Below are 18,217 nucleotides of genomic sequence, written 5' to 3' on the forward strand. Positions count from 1 at the left end.
AATTTTTGGCTCTACTTAAAATATTAGAAATCGATACATTTTACCGCGGACCCTGTGCGACGCATCCTTATTTTATGTTTATCGTATTAAAAAATTTGTACGCTGGTATCTGCATGGTACCAAAAGATTCTGTAATCAATGTACTATTAAAATGTATAATCGATGAATTTTTGGCTCGTCTTAAAATATTGGAAATCGATACTTTTTACCGCTGACCCTATGCGACGCATCCTTATTTTATGTATATCATATTAAAAAATTTGTACGCTGGTGTCTGCTTGGTACCAAATAATTCTGTAATCAATGTACTATTAAAATGTATAATCGATGAATTTTTGGCTCTTCTTAAAATATTAGAAATCCATACTTTTTTGACGCGGACCCTGTGCGACGCATCCTTATTTTATGTTTACCGTATTAAAAAATTTGTACGCTGGTGTCTGCATGGTACGAAAAGATTCTGTAATCAATGTATTAATAAAATGTATAATCGATGAATTTTTGGCTCGTCTCAAAATATTGGAAATCGATACTTTTTACCGCTGACCCTATGCGACGCAACCTTATTTTATGTATATCAAGTTAAAAAATTTGTACGCTGGTGTCTGTTTGGTACCAAATGATTCTATAATCAATGTACTATTAAAATGTATAATCGATGAATTTGTGGCTCGTCTTAAAATATTGGAAATCGATACTTTTTACCGCTGACCCTGTGCGACGCATCCTTATTTTATGTATATCAAGTTAAAAAATTTGTACGCTGGTGTCTGTTTGGTATCAAATGATTCTGTAATCAATGTACTATTAAAATGTATAATCGATGAATTTTTGGCTCGTCTTAAAATATTGGAAATCGATACTTTTTACCGCTGACCCTATGCGACGCAACCTTATTTTATGTATATCAAGTTAAAAAATTTGTACGCTGGTGTCTGTTTGGTACCAAATGATTCTATAATCAATGTACTATTAAAATGTATAATCGATGAATTTGTGGCTCGTCTTAAAATATTGGAAATCGATACTTTTTACCGCTGACCCTGTGCGACGCATCCTTATTTTATGTATATCAAGTTAAAAAATTTGTACGCTGGTGTCTGCTTGGTACCAAATAATTCTGTAATCAATGTACTATTAAAATGTATAATCGATGAATTTTTGGCTCTTCTTAAAATATTAGAAATTGATACTTTTTTGACGCGGACCCTGTGCGACGCATCCTTATTTTATGTATATCAAGTTAAAAAATTTGTACGCTGGTGTCTGCATGGTACCAAAAGATTCTGTAATCTATGTACTATTAAAATGTATAATCGATGAATTTTTGGCTCGTCTTAAAATATTAGAAATCGATACTTTTTTGACGCGGACCCTGTGCGACGCATCCTTATTTTATGTTTACCGTATTAAAAAATTTGTACGCTGGTGTCTGCATGGTACGAAAAGATTCTGTAATCAATGTACTAATAAAATGTATAATCGATGAATTTTTGGCTCGTCTCAAAATATTGGAAATCGATACTTTTTACCGCTGACCCTGTGCGACGCATCCTTATTTTATGTATATCAAGTTAAAAAATTTGTACGCTGGTGTCTGTTTGGTATCAAATGATTCTGTAATCAATGTACTATTAAAATGTATAATCGATGAATTTTTGGCTCGTCTTAAAATATTGGAAATCGATACTTTTTACCGCTGACCCTATGCGACGCATCCTTATTTTATGTATATCATATTAAAAAATTTGTACGCTGGTGTCTGCTTGGTACCAAATAATTCTGTAATCAATGTACTATTAAAATGTATGATCGATGAATTTTTGGCTCTTCTTAAAATATTAGAAATTGATACTTTTTTGACGCGGACCCTGTGCGACGCATCCTTATTTTATGTATATCAAGTTAAAAAATTTGTACGCTGGTGTCTGCATGGTACCAAAAGATTCTGTAATCTATGTACTATTAAAATGTATAATCGATGAATTTTTGGCTCGTCTTAAAATATTAGAAATCGATACTTTTTTGACGCGGACCCTGTGCGACGCATCCTTATTTTATGTTTACCGTATTAAAAAATTTGTACGCTGGTGTCTGCATGGTACGAAAAGATTCTGTAATCAATGTACTAATAAAATGTATAATCGATGAATTTTTGGCTCGTCTCAAAATATTGGAAATCGATACTTTTTACCGCTGACCCTATGCGACGCAACCTTATTTTATGTATATCAAGTTAAAAAATTTGTACGCTGGTGTCTGTTTGGTACCAAATGATTCTGTAATCAATGTACTATTAAAATGTATAATCGATGAATTTTTGGCTCTACTTAAAATATTAGAAATCGATACATTTTACCGCGGACCCTGTGCGACGCATCCTTATTTTATGTTTATCGTATTAAAAAATTTGTACGCTGGTATCTGCATGGTACCAAAAGATTCTGTAATCAATGTACTATTAAAATGTATAATCGATGAATTTTTGGCTCGTCTTAAAATATTGGAAATCGATACTTTTTACCGCTGACCCTATGCGACGCATCCTTATTTTATGTATATCATATTAAAAAATTTGTACGCTGGTGTCTGCTTGGTACCAAATAATTCTGTAATCAATGTACTATTAAAATGTATAATCGATGAATTTTTGGCTCTTCTTAAAATATTAGAAATTGATACTTTTTTGACGCGGACCCTGTGCGACGCATCCTTATTTTATGTATGTCAAGTTAAAAAATTTGTACATCTACATTTCCGAATTTTCATCCGCTATAACAGCGTACTGTTCGAGTCTCTCACTAACCAATATGCGAGTAACATTGAGAAGATTCGACCAGTTAGTGCCTATTTATTCCTCTTTGCCGGAAAAAAAGGAAATGTCGAAATTAAATCAAAATAAAATGTTAATAAATTCTTTGCAACAATATTTTCAATAGAAGTATAACATATTTTAATGTAAATGATTGAAGGATAACTTTTTTTATTATATTCGTACAGAGATGTACAATTAATTATTATATATAAATTAAGCTGGAATGTAATCGTGTACAAAAAGAAATAAATTTTTTTATTTTCGCGCGACATTCCAAGAAATTATTATATGTTCACATAAATGTATCTCATTGCATTCTCTGTAATTAGCAGTAGTGTAGTAAATTTAAAACAAAACCTGTGGGTTTTTCACCTTTTAACATTTGCCCGTGCACGATTCTCTTTCGGAGCAGTGTCGACGTCGACACTGTCAGTTAATTCGTCTGTCAATCTATCAGCGGCGCTATAAAAATTCAAATGCGCCGTCCGACAAAACGCGGAAAAAAACTTTCCGGCCAAAAGGGCAAAAACGCGCACACCGTCCTTTTGGCCATCCTTTGTGCAACGATTTAACATTTAATTCGCCCTGATACTTCCGAATGTGACGTCCAATCGTTGTCTAAATTCGATTTAACGTACCCGCAAATAGCTTTATCTCCGCAAATGTGATTGACGGAATATGAGAACGGAATAGTTGACAAAATAAGATTGAGTAAAATTTGTTGACGAATTTGAAAGTAAAAATAAACTATTGTTATTATTCTTAACTTTACATTTTAAATAAATATGTAATTTTAAGATTGTATTAAATAGAAAACTATATCTAAAGTGAACCTTATAAATTAAACAGACTTGCCCTACATATGCTCTGAATTCCTTATTTATTAATCAGTATCGAGATTCTGTCAATAAAGATCACTGATATATAGGTCACATTTTAATAAATGTAGACAAGTGTTAGATAGATGTTTTAAAGTATTCAAAAATGGGTTATGTTTTCTGAAATAATTAGAAAAAAATTTTGCACTTTCATAATCATGATATTATATTAATAATCACTTAATAATTATTCTACGATAATATGGCTTGTAATAAACACGTAAAAATACATTGAACTAATTATAATAATTCGCCTATTCTAAACCACAATAAAATTCTATTTTAAATTATTCTCTAAATCATGATCGATTTTTATTTTCTGTGAACAAGATAACATATAACTGTTTTAGCTAAATTAATTAACGCGTTTATTATATATAGTGGGTTATAAGATAATTTCAAATTGTTCGAATGCGTACTTTCCTATCTAAATGCAATAAACAATAAATTGAAGCAGTGGGTCAATGAAAATGGTTGACTAATGCCAAACGTAACTTCGCAGTTTCATATCGAGGGTTGTGTACCATGCTAACTGCACCGTGGGGGACGTTCGCAATTTATAACACGGCGTGTAACGTCCGTCACTCGTTGCTGACATGGAATGCGATACATGGCGAAGGATGTTTTGCACGATTCACTTTACTGCCATCGTGTCTAACCGCATAGAACCAGTAAAATAATTTCTTCGTTGCAGATCAAGAAAGCCGTATTTCATCAAAACGGAGAGGGAAAGAGAGAGAACTTATTTTATATATATACATAAAATTATTGCTTTTATAATATTTCAAAGCAATATAAAATATTGTAATCGCTATATAATTTTGGAATTCAATAATTTTGTCAATTTTTTAAAATTAATAATAGAAAGAGATATCATTTTTATATTATAATGATCCCAAAATTACTTTCTTTCCTGTTCACTAAATAAATAATTATGTCATATTATACAGTTTCAGATTATTGTTCCAATATAAGTTGGTTTTAAAATTTTATACATCTCTCACTTTCTCAACAGCACCGTAAGATATACCCAAGTAGTATATATCGTATTTTTTGTAAATTCCACAGGCACCATCGGGGTATTTCCGCGACAGGGCACAGAGCATAGGGCACGCAGAATTCGTGGGGCTGCAGCGAAACTTTGTGAATGCACCCTTAAGCCGGGAAATCGTACTACTTTGTCCATAATTTAGTTAAGAGCGTCATGCGTGTGACGTGCACGGTATAGAATAGATCGGAACAACCGAAGCGCGAATAGAACTGGCGTGCGGCCAACCCCCTGGTCCAGGATCCGTGTAAGTGACTTATTATCCGCCGTTTATATGTGCGGGACTCCCTATTAGAACGTGCTGTATATATATATACGTAGGCTCGTCCTGCAGAAGCGCGCGCCTAATTCTTCCTCGTAATGGCGCTAATCATTAAAGGCTGCGTGTAATTATGCGCACACGTGATTCTCTATAATACATCTCTGTCATTCTCTTTCTCTCTCTCTCTCTTTTTCACCTATATAGCTGCTTGTATAGCTGTCTATTTCTGGTTGATTTCATTAATTATATTTCATTGATATCGATTTCTCAGGCATGTGATACATGCCCGAAGTGATATGTCATTTGATTAGCTCTGATTCAAATTTGATCATATTAACTTTAAGATATTTAAATAAAAGAACTGTTTATTTTCTTCTGAAAATTATCCAAAAATATGATGATAATTATTACAAGTGTATACATTGAATTATATATTTTAAATATATAAAATACTGCCATCTTTTTAAAATAGAATATTTATAATATTACAATATATTGTATTTGTAATCGAGAGGATTTAGATAAACAATAGTTTGAACAAATCAAACTGTGTCATGATTTCTAACTTTGGACACCATAAATTTCATTGCTATTAATTGCTTTCAAGCTATATCATATATGTCACTGTATTCGATTTAATGATTTTATTCCGAAAAGTATTAAAAGTTTCTGCTTCAATGTTCTCTCCAAGATAGAATATATACAATACATTCTCTATATCTCGGTCTTGTTCGGAGGTAATTACAACGCAGTCACGCAAAATCAAATTGAAGAAATGTGCGAAGCAAGTTTAATGTTCACTGGGTTCCCCAAGCTAGTGCGAATAGACGTTTATCTCACGTGTAAAATTAGGGGTTTAAGGAAGCATTTAAGTGCATCTTTGTTATTATGTTACACGTAATGCATGCTCATTTAATTGCTCCGTTGTAATCGTAAACTGCAAGCGTGTTTTTACGGAATAAAATTATTTCACATTATAATCGCGCGTAATTTTAACTTATTTCCTAGGTATTTGTAATAGCGCATTTCAATAAAAAATTTAAATATTGCTTTTATCAAATTATAATAGAATAATAAATATGTATGCCCCCATTCAATAAAATCATTTAAATGAATTAGAATGCCAAAGATTTTGCTCGCGAGCGATTAACGTAATTGAATATAATTCTAAAATATTTGCACAATGTAAACCTGCGGATATGTACGGAATTTATCAATTTGATTAAACTTATAGTTAGACAAATATATATATTATATAAAATATGAAGTTTCATTAATAAGCAGAAATAATTGATAACAATTTAATCCGCTTATAATTCAATAATATATTCAAATTTAATAAAATGAAAATAATATAGAAAATATGAGAACATAAGGAAGAGACACTATTATTAAAAATACAGCATATCCTCCTTTCATTTTTATCATTTTCACGCGCGCGCGCTCGTTTTCGACTTCCGGAAAGCGTGAATATCGCGCCGCCCAGCGAGAATGCGAAAAATATATTTCGCGAAGAACGTGCAGAAAAATATGACGCGTTTGGAGAGAAAAGGAGAAGAAGAGAAAGAGAAAGAGAGAGAGAGAGAAAAGCCTTAATCCTTGTTTATAACGACTTCTCAGGTAGAAGACTCCCGCGTAAAAAGGGATTCGGCAGCAGGGAAAAGTCCGTCCCGCGAACGAATGGCAAGTAGGCGTGTTGAAACTTTTCCGGGGTTGCGTATACGGTATAGCGTTAAAAGTTCGCCGCGGGACTCTCTCGGCGAAAGTTTCCCTAACCAACCAACGAAAGAACCTTTCCACGCACCGCGCCTGATGCAATGTCGCTCTGGATAACCGAGCTCTCCCTTTTCACTCTCGGGATCGGCGAGGTGAGGATTTATTAAATCTCGAACGCAAGAGAGACGCGCCGAAATAATTATATATTGAAATGTTTCGAACGCCACTGCACGATTTTTCAATTTGACGAGGTACAATAGCAACGCATTATCCGGAACAATTTGCCGTTTACCGCGCGTGAGAGAGAATGAGAAAAAAAAGAATTATATACAAGAACGAAAATATGTGAAAAATGTAACGTTCAACCGAAACCGTGTGCAAATTGATTAAAGAGATAACCACGGGGAATGGCCGCAAAATTTTACGGAATTCACAATCCACCGAGAATACGGGCATCACCCGACTATCTGTCTCCCAAATACTCGTCCGCGATCTTCGTCGACATTTATCCTGGGAATATCGCAGCTAGGTTGAAGTATCGGCCGTCACATTTCTCGCATTGAACATCAATCGAACAAAGAAATCGCAGGAACTCCCAGCACGTTCCTCGCCGAAGAGAAGGCTCCTTGTACCTTGCCAAAAAATTGTTCGTCGAATAGAAAATACCGTGCGGATCATGGCACTGTGATCGAAAAGAATGATTTATCGGCTTTTAATTCTTCACGAGGTGAAATATAAAATAACTTTAGTAGAAAAAAAATTAAATAGTAATTAACAATTAATAATTACATACATATATACGCCCCTTTATTAAAGCATCAGCCACAAAAGTTATCTTATTTCAAGAAATGAACCAGAAACAAACTACTTTAATCATTTTGCCTACTCGTAACTACATTCGCAACATATATTTTAAATAAAAAATAGAATAAATAAACGTAGAAAAAAGTTAATTAATCTGGTGTAAACCAAATTTTGCTTATTATCAGTCCGAGGTCGGGTGCTATTTAAATGTTGGGAAAATGCCAGAGCTTCTCGCGCAATACATCGAGTATTTTCACACGCGTGCATACGCGGATATTTATTCGCAGCAATACGATGAAACGACCGCACGCACGATTATGCATATAAATCATTCGGTGCGAGGTAATAAAGAATTCAGCCTCACAAAGCGGTCATGTAATTAACAGCACATTACGCATAAAAGTAATATATCATGAATAGTACATTTGTCTAATGTATGCAATTTCATGTGTGTCTCACTACTATTTTTTAATTGGTCTTATTTTAACTTGCCTTTGTAGCAAAGTACAGATTAAAATATATTTGCAACTCGCATAATTATTTATCGATAGATTATTCTGAACAGAAAAAAAGGATATATTTTTTGGAAACTTGTTAATTAAAATGACTGACTAGATTCTATTCATTAAATGAAAAGTGGATACATTCTTGCACGTCATTAATCAATTTCATTCTACTATTTAATTTGTACTTTCTAGTACAACGATTAACGTGGAAAAAAATTTCTAAAAACCCGATGCTAGCTTTGCTAAGGCAACGCATTTTTACGTAGGTCCCTTCGACTCGGGAATAAATCTCATTCTCCGAAGCGTTTAACAGAATAATGGGCGATTTAGTCTCTCCCGGGTAGCTGTAATAATTTACAAACCAGACGTTGGCAAATGATTTTGCTGTCTGCCGCTCAGACTGGCACATCACTCGCCCCGGCATCGTTCGCGAGATGAACACTTCTCCGGTACATGTACATCGACCACCTTCGCGTTTCTCTTCCCGCTTGCAGCCAAGTTCGACGGAACGAACGAAGGCGCCGGAGCGGATCGTCGTACGCTGAAAATTCACGGGACGCTCGTGAGATACGACGATAGCTCGCGCTTCGTTAAAACGCCTTGCCCGGACGGCGCGAGAGTACGTATATACGTATATACATGTATTCACCATGAAATTTTCACTGCTCGAAAATTATGCGAGATTCTCCGCTCCGGTTGGTAATTATGCGCTCAGCCGACGAGCTAACTCTATAACCGTAAGTGCTTGATATTGTTGATTGTCGGTGTCAGCGACCGACGACACGAATCCAGCCGTGTAAGTGTAACGCGATTTCTCCCGACGAGTGCCGCATCAAGAGCTGCGCTCTGAATTATCGAGAGTTTAATCCCCGGGTGACTTTCGACGTCCGCGCGCGCGAGATGTAATTTACCGTCTTGTGCAGCGGATAAAGATCTTCTCGGATGTACTAAATACTGACACGTTGTCCGATACAATCTCTCTACAGTGCACGATCTTAGATAATCCTGTGATGAGGCAATTCGTTAGTTTGAAGATTTCATCATTTTGCATCAATTTCATAGTCTTTTTTTTTTAATGAAGATATATATATATATATATCCATTTACGACTTACTTTTGCTTTCAATCGCTCAAATGTTGAAATGTTCGCTACATAATCTGCGAGCGGTCAAAGTTCAGTCACAAGTTCAATGGGACACTATTGTAAAAGAAAAGTACGAGGCAGCAACCGCAACTTTCAACGCATAAATATTGAGCGAGCATATCCCTCACCACCTGGCCTCGGTCTTGTACACTTCTTTAGATCCGAAAACTTTCTTAGACGCGCGAGTTTTGCATAAAGGGGGAGAAAGTTTCTTTATTTAGACATCGACGGACGGCGTGGATTAAAAATTTACCGAAACGCGGTCTATTTTTCTTACAGTCGCAGGAAATCGATACTGGAACCACCGCTGTAAGAATGAACGGACTGACCGAAGGCGAACACACAGATGCCGGGAATTATTTATTAAATGAGCTCCTAGCTGCCTCCGTCCGGTTACGCTTATGGGACGGCATGTAAAGGATCGACGTAACGTTCCATAACGTGCGCGAACGATGAAACTAATCTATCGAGAAATTCCCTTATAATAATCCAACGCGGCGGGTATTTTCTATAGAATTTTTATTTATAACTCTTTGTCTATCTATTTTGGAAAAATGCTTTCTCGATCAAGACTAAAACATGATCACTTGGGAAATGTACTATTAGTTGAATGAATGTATTATCTCACGTAAAATTTTATTTAAGTGAGGAAAAACGATCTCTTCAATTTAAAAAATAACAGGTCAAATTTTAAAAAAAATGAGAGACAGTCAAGTTTTAAAAAGAAAAGACAAGCTGTTTAAATAAAATGCACAAATATAAGTCTAATGTATCTTATTTATATTATAAGAGAGAAAAATATATCCCATTTTCAAAATAGATAATAATAAATATGTATCAAAATTTGAAATATCTCTCTATATGTGGAATTTTATCATAACTGTTAATATAAAAGAGTAAATGTATTACGTTATAAATATATAAATATATATAATTGTTGTGTTGTAATATATAAATATATACATTTACATATTATAACACAATTAAATATTCGCATTATGATTTTTATTATAACGATGTTAAGCGATGCGTAGGATTGAAATATGTTTGATATGTCTTCCATATGAAAGAGACACGACATCGTATTCGATTATATAATTTACATATACTTATTCAGTGAATTATATCTATTATGAGACGTGAGGGCGCGTTCCTGACGGCAGAGATATGAAAAGCGGCTGTCACGAGACGTAACATGGTAACTTAATGTAGTCGTTAGCCTCTGCGCAAGCCAGTAGCCCCCAAATAATAATGTTTCGTACGAAGATCTTCCTTTATTACGCTGAGCGTCGAGATTTTCAGAGCGTCAGCAAATTTCGAAAGATGAACTAAAATAAATACGATCCGATTGTGGAACGTTGAGGCACGCGAAAATATATTTCAAAATTCAACATTTAAAACATCATATCTGCGAGAGAACATAAAGCGTTATGATCTCTCGATAGTATTTAATGAATAAAGGACCAGGTCGCTTATAAGTGAAAATTTCCTGTAAATACTATCAAAAGGAATGTGTAAAGGAAAAAGTGTGGATAAAAATCGGAAACTGCAGCGAGTGGCGGCTGTAAAAATAATATCCCGTAAAGAATTCGATGTTGATGTTTTTGATGTTGAAAGGTATAAAATTAGAACACGCGAGGCGTGTCTTGTCGCCGAGACTTGGTTCTGCATTGAATTACGGGGGACTCCGCCGCTGTGGATTTTCATAACGATCATACGCAGGACTTGAGCTTTATATTCGCATTAAACGGAAGCAGAAAGACGCGCTCGCGAAACTCTCGGTAGAAGCTACGTAGCCACGAGGAGGCTCAGCGAAGAAACAGCCGCGCGTAAAGTTAATAATGCAACAATCGCTGTCGACTACACGCTTTCTCCCCTCCTTCATCTCCCGCACCAAAATCGTTCCTTCATATAATTTAATTAGCTTCATACGCATATTATATGCGAGATATTTAAAAAACAAACAATAATTTAATAGATTATTAGAGATACTATTAAGAGAAAAAATGTCGGTCAAAAAGAATTTCTTATAAAAGAAAATTTCGTCATTTTTCGTGATTCGAGCGATTTATTTGTTCCACTCGATAAACATTCCTTGTTTCTTTTATTTTGCAATAGAGTAAGTAAAAAAGAAAATTTTTGATAATTTGGGTTAAAAAGACTTTATCAGAACAAAATGTTAGCGCGAGATTCGGTTAGTAAGAGACTTTGAGAGATATTCTGATTTTTTTCGGAATTTTGTTCGCTTGGACGTTGGCGAGTGTTACGTGAATGCCGTCATGGTCAAACGGGATGCGATATATTTCGACGTCAAAGTCAGCTTTGTCGAAAGCTGTGAAAATATGAAAGAAGATAAAAAGAGAGAAAAAAAGAGGAAAAAATATGCAAAATGAAGGAGAACGCAAGCTTATCTCAACAATCACGCACAACAGTATTATCTTCTTTCATTAAATAAATAAATAAAAGAACCTTTTTAAAAAAGAAGCTAAAAAACGCCAAATACACAAAAAAGTATCCGAATTTGCATATACAACAAATAAAAGTCTAAAAAAACTTTAAACATACTTTATATATTTGGCGTTTTTTATCATAAAATCGAAATTTATCACTCACCGATCGATGCGGAGTTAACTGCACTGAAGTTATATTGATCTGTAACATACAAATATAAAATACAAATATAACACTAAAATAATTAAATAATTAATTAAAACAATTATTATTGTACGTATTGAATTTTATATTCAATATGTATAATAATAAAAAATATTTTATAGAGTAATTTTATAAATTTTGTCTTTTTTTCTCTAGATATTTTTATTATATACATATATATGTATATATACATATATATGTATATATATATATATATATATATATGTGTGTGTGTGTGTGTGTTAAAAGAATATATGATCGTTTGTAAATATGTTGTAATTAAATGAAAATTTATTATTGCTTTTGATAAAATGAACATTTCTTATCGCTTCGATTTTTACTTTGAACAAATAAATCGCGCAAAATTATTTATTTTGGTAAACAAATATTTTGCCCCGCTTTGATATGTTTACAAATCTTTAATTTAATTGTGGAATTAATTAATCGTGCAAAACACTGATCACTAATTGTTCGCAGAGAATGATCGCATTTCGAGAGGCGATACACGGAGCAGCTCGAGTCTTGTTGCGCGAATGACAACACGTAACAGCCTTGCGCACATAATAACAGCGCGTCATATGTCAGCCGATATGTTGTCATTCTGAAACATTAATTTATACCAACTATATATTTAACGCTTTATGAAATATTTATAATTACATGGATAATTACTTTTTTATTGTACTTGACATCGCGATGCTACCACATCGCTTGATATAAAGATTAAAGATATTTTATCCATAATATGCGATGATATAATTAAAAAAAAACAATTTATCCATAAATTTTATAAAGCAAAAGCAAAAACGGGTTTATGGCTACAAGTCTTTTTCTTTTTTAATCCGATCGACTGCGGCGGCGCTGCCCGATCGCCGATTCTTCTTCGGCGTGATATCCGGCCGGATATATTTCGCCAGCGCGTACCAAGCGCACGAATTCCATCAGGACGGTGGGATGATCGGGAATATTCGCATAGTTTTGCACGGAAACTCCGATAGCCGAATAACGTGGTTAAGGAGAGGAGAACGGAGTGGTAGCTATCCGCAACATGTCTCTGCTTTCAAGCAGCAAGACCGTTTCTGAACTTTTCGGGGATGTAATGATCGCGCGTAATACATAATGATTTCGCCCGATGCGAAGCGATAGGTTCTTGACGCCCGGAAATTCTTGACGATGAAATGACACGAAAAAAGGAATCGTTGTTTTAATATTACTGAAAAAAAGAGAATTCGTTCGGACGAAAAAAAATTAATATAGAAATAATTGCTAATATGAGTTTCTCCTCATGATCAAAATCATATAATATTAATTGTACTTAGAGTTATAACTATAATTATACAGCTTTTACAAAATAACAATCATGCAATGTCAAATTTATCGCGGTGAATATTTGTTGTAAAAGCGCGAGAGATCAACAATATGTCTTTCGAAGAAAATCTTTCCTTTCAATTCGCCCTCGTGTTCTCGCGCTATTTTTCCTTCGTATTTAATATCCACGCTCCGTTGTTATCCCTCCCTTTTCGAGCAGCTTTTTCTCTCCGCGTGCGAATCGGAAACGGAAGCCCGACTGCGACGCTGGGAACGAGACATCGTCACAGCGCCGGATAATCGAGAATATTCGTACAGTTTTGCAGGCGAGGTGGCAGCGATAGGTGAATAAGGTGGGCCAGACGGGGAGAGAAACGGCGAGGAGAGCTGTCCGCAACACGTCTCTGCTCTCAAGCAGCGAGGTCGCCTCGAGGCATCCAAGTTTACTCGCAACTTCACCGCCAACTTCTCAATATTCATCCCAATTATATACCGAAGCTCATGCACAATTGCCACAGAATTCGTGCTGACACCTTCATACACACACCCGAGAGCGAATGCAAATAACGTTACGTTACATACGCGTCCAAGAAGAACAATCGACTGGTTTATTTTAAGTGTGAAAATGCAAAAATAATTTCAAGCGTTTATTCTTTTTTTTATATATAATATTTTGTATAACTAAATTTTAAGATTCTGTGTGACAAAAAAAAATAAAATTCGATTAAAAGTAATTGAAGTATAGAAAGTTGTATTATTTACTTGCGCATTCCTAAAACTTAAAATTTATTATTGTTTGCTAAGGAAAGAGATAATATACTGTTCGACAAAAAAATATGTGCCCTGTATTACCGAATACCGTAAAGATTCCGAATCAATAATAACTTAACCTTTCTTCACTATAAAATCGTAAGTTCACCTATTTTTACCATAGTGCCCTATATTCTGTGATATAAAAATCTAAAGTGGATTTGAAACAAACGGAGAAGCGACGTGTAGCAGTAACTGTCACCAGAAAATTACCTTTTCCATAGATCACTGTCTCGAGAAACTGAGTTCAATTGAATGCTTTCCTGCAATCATATCTGGCATATTTTAAAAATAAATCATCATTAACAAGTCTGACGTGTAGCAAAAAATACCGGAATAAACATTCGTTTCAATAATGTTGCTTTTAACATATCCAATTGGAAATTAATAATTGCCATTAAAACAGAAATATACTACAGTTTTAAATTTTTATGAAAGATATACTGTTAAAAGACAACTAGCACTAAAGATCATAAATACAATACTAATCCCATAATGTAAAAAGTAATATAGATCGAGAGACAACAAATATCGATGTGTGACAAGAGTAACACTCTGCTGGTTGTGTTATAGCGACAAAATTAATTGCATCGCGCGATAAAACTGTGCACGGCAGATAAAGTTTCACGCAAAACCGTACCGTTATATTGACACATGTATGCATCGCGACGTTTCCCGGAGGACTGTATATAAATCTCTCTTTCTCTCTCTTTCTCTCTTTGGATGTATGTATGTTTTATTTTTTATTTACTCATAATATGACTTTGATGGCATTGCACATAGATTATCGCATCACACGGCAAATTGTGCTACTCGCGTAACATTAATTTGCATCCGTATGCCATATGCAACGTATGAACAGTATATAAAATATCTGAGAAAAAAAGAATATATATATGTGTGGAGCAGCGAAAAGTTAAATTCATTCTACTTGTTCATTCCAGATTAGTAGAACATTTTTATTCACACTGTATATACATAGAAATTCCTCAACTATCTGACACATTTTCGAATTATCTTTATATACCTGTATTCAGTGCTTCAGCTAATTCGATTTCAGAAGCAAATTACAGCTTGTGAGTCGTGCAGAGTTTTCTAAATAAATTTTGCAATTTTTGCATTTCTCCTTTCCCGCGACTAAAGCTCGACCTGGTCACATGGACACATTAGAATAATAAGACTTTGAAATGCATTAAGAATCCTCTCTCTTTCTCTCTCTTTTCTTGCATACCCCTACGTTTCTTGGCTAGTACATACATTTTAATTATGCCTTTGCCTTTCTTAGTGTCTCTCTCTCTCTCTCTCGCATTTTCTCTCGCGGGCATCACGGCTTCGGGTTCCATCAGGACGAGGACAACAAAGTCTCCTTCACGTGCCTCTTATTACGCGCGGTCGACTAAGAATCTCGCGCATGTACTCTCTGTACCTCTTGCAGCTGGTAAAGCTGCATTGATAATATAAAAGATCGCTTGAAAAGCCGCGCACGTCTCGCGTAATGTATGCGGAGAAATCGAGTAAAACAAAACAGTCCCGCTGAAATTGAATACAAATTTCTGACTCTTTTCGTTCTCTTTCTTTTCTCTCTTTTTCCCCTCTAACTTTCTCCCTCGCTCCCTTTAGTCACCGCCAAGCTCGACGCCAGAAATACAGAAGCATCTTACTGCTTCCGTCGTGGATATACGAAAAATTATGTTCACCGTAATGACGATAAAAACGGGTGCGCCAGCATGAGTCCCATTTCAAGCGGACCACTAGGATTGCTGTTGTACCGAGACGAAGCACCGATACCTGATATCGACATTGGCGTCAACAAAAACTATCGATGATGTACTCGATATTGAAAGGAATGTATTGAAACTTGATAAATATATTGATGTCTTCCTTCTTCTACGCGCACGTATCTATTTAGAAATTAATAATAATTTAATGAAAAGTCTTGGAGCTTTCGGTTTTTCTTTTGAAGCTTCAACTCTTTATATATCCCGGAAGATTTTCACAAATCTTCACAATTAAAGAGAACTAGTCTTTATTAAGTAACACGAAAGTATTTAATTAAAAAGAAAATATTTTTACTGTCTTATAAATTTCTTACAAAGCCTTAATCTCAACCGATATTTTGAAAAAAATATTCGTGATCCTTTTACGGTAAAAAAAAAAGAAGGAGCGCAATGAGATGAACACAAAATAAGATAAAATATGAAATGAAGAAAAATCGATTAAAAAAGAAAATTTCGTAACTAAACTAGCATGAATTTTGATTTGAAACATCGTTATAAATTCTGTAATAACATTAGCTTTTTTTCAATTGATTTTCTTGTTTAAAAATATATGTAAAATATAATTAAATAAAATGCAAAATTTAAAAAAAGAAAGTTAAATAATTTCCTTCTTTATGCTCTACCTGAAATGTCTTTTTAATGCCTAGACGGAAAGAGTGTAAAAATGGAATTCTCTTATTTTACAAACTCAAGTTGAAATTATTTCTTGATATTATTTTAAAATATATGAATATAAAAGATTATTAATTTTATATATATGCTAAAATGTAATATTAAACTTTCATAGCAGCTTTTGTGTGCAGCTATTCTATTATGAATGCGAGAATAATCTGTCCATTTAGATTTCCTTTAATTTTTTCTTTTTTAATATGTTCTTCATAATGTTATTGCAAAATGCCAATACTTTGATTGCACGATTAATAAAGAATTAAACTTTAAACATTAATTAAATAATTATTGTCAAAAATCTGGTAGCTTCCAAAATAAAAATAATATATTTCAAATCGGTTCATATAAGAAAAAAATTAGCGTATCTAATTTGCATTTATAATCCTGACACTTCGTCGTAGCTAATTACTCTCGAGTGTGCAATCGATCGCTTCAGAAGAGAATCGTATCGCGTTCGATCGAGAGTTACGAAACTAAATAATAATGACGGTATCGATTCCAGCGAGTTATCACTTTCAGAGTCGGAACGAAGAACGCGCGCGGCCGCGTTTCCAACTTTATTCTATCTTCGAAATTAGTTCAGCCGTCTTGGCACGTCTTTGTCGAGCTGTTGGTGATAAAGTTTAGTATGCTAATTCGCGGAACAGCTGTGCGGCTCCGCCAGCCCGAGCAAAATACCAAAATTATTGAATTTAAATTGCCGTAATTAAAACGTCTTACGGACGCCGACAAATTTCTAGATTTCTCGAATGATTCCGGGTTTTACATTAATGTCGGACGGCCATACCATGTTGCGTACATAGCGTGCACATGCATTGTGTAGATTACATATGGTATCTATTATTACGTTTCCGAGCTTATAGAGATTTTTTAATAAAGTGCGAAAAGTTGCTCTTTGTAGAAAAAAAGAAAAAAAGAAAATTCTATTCTAAACGAAATGTGAATAGCGATGAAATTTATATGCCTCATTAAAATAAAAGAGTTTAGGTGCGCAAAAAATATAAATGATAGATAAAAAGATTAAATAAAATTTGAAAGATAATTTTAATTATTCTCCGATTTCGCATAGAATAAGATGAATTACATCTATATCGCATATTACTCTGTACAATCCTCTATTTAATAGTCCATACCTAACGACCAATACTTCAATTTTCGCAAATTCTCGTTATCAATACTTAACTACTTAATTGTAGACGAAACTATGCAGTAGCACAAATCGATTTTCATCCTATTAATTAATATTTGCTACAATGCAGCAATAGCTGCGGTTTTAGCAAATCACGTCTAGATTTCCGCGTGTTCCATCATGCTCTCTCTTTCTCTCCCTCTCTCTCTCTACCGGATCATTTAACTTCGCCATCGAGAGACTTCCGGAATACATTTAGGGTACAATCACCAGAAAACGCGTCGCCGTGCAGCATTTAGCGGCTCTCACAAATCCGCGTCCGCGTTTCTCACGCGTGCGCGTTTGCACGCGTGAAATCGGTGCGCATTAGCGCCCTGCCGGGGCGGTCCAGATCCATCGTTCGATTTAATCGTTTCCCATGCACTCCGCCATGCCCATTGTCGGTCGCGGCTCTATAATAATTTAATGCCAGATATAATAAGTTACTTGCTGTCTGGCCGACTGCCAGCCTTGCCCTATTCATTTCCTTCCATGAAAGCCGAAAAGCGACCGAGCAGATGGAGCGTTAACTTATGGACTGTCTCTTGATAGTGCCGCCATCGTCGCTGGCGGTGGACGCGCTCGAGTGAATTTAAACGTCGTCTGATCTTAATTGGTTAGCCCCTAATTGAGAAGCTCGTTAAAGACCATTAATG

General features: G+C 34.8%; 1 protein-coding gene across 1 annotated transcript in view; it reads right to left on the bottom strand.

Moving 5' to 3' along the window:
* The window catches only part of LOC145934932 (uncharacterized), a 469,524-nt gene that overhangs the window by 281,278 nt on the left and 170,029 nt on the right, over positions 1–18,217 (bottom strand). Inside the window, exon 12 of the mRNA XM_083035847.1 lies at positions 11,787–11,825. The gene's annotated coding sequence lies outside the window, so the exon portion shown is untranslated. The remainder of the gene's footprint in view (positions 1–11,786; positions 11,826–18,217) is intronic.

The sequence above is a fragment of the Prenolepis imparis genome, unplaced genomic scaffold, assembly GCF_030444845.1.
Source record: "Prenolepis imparis isolate NDT839.2.m4 unplaced genomic scaffold, iyPreImpa1.0 SCAF_4, whole genome shotgun sequence".
NCBI lineage: Eukaryota > Metazoa > Arthropoda > Insecta > Hymenoptera > Formicidae > Prenolepis > Prenolepis imparis.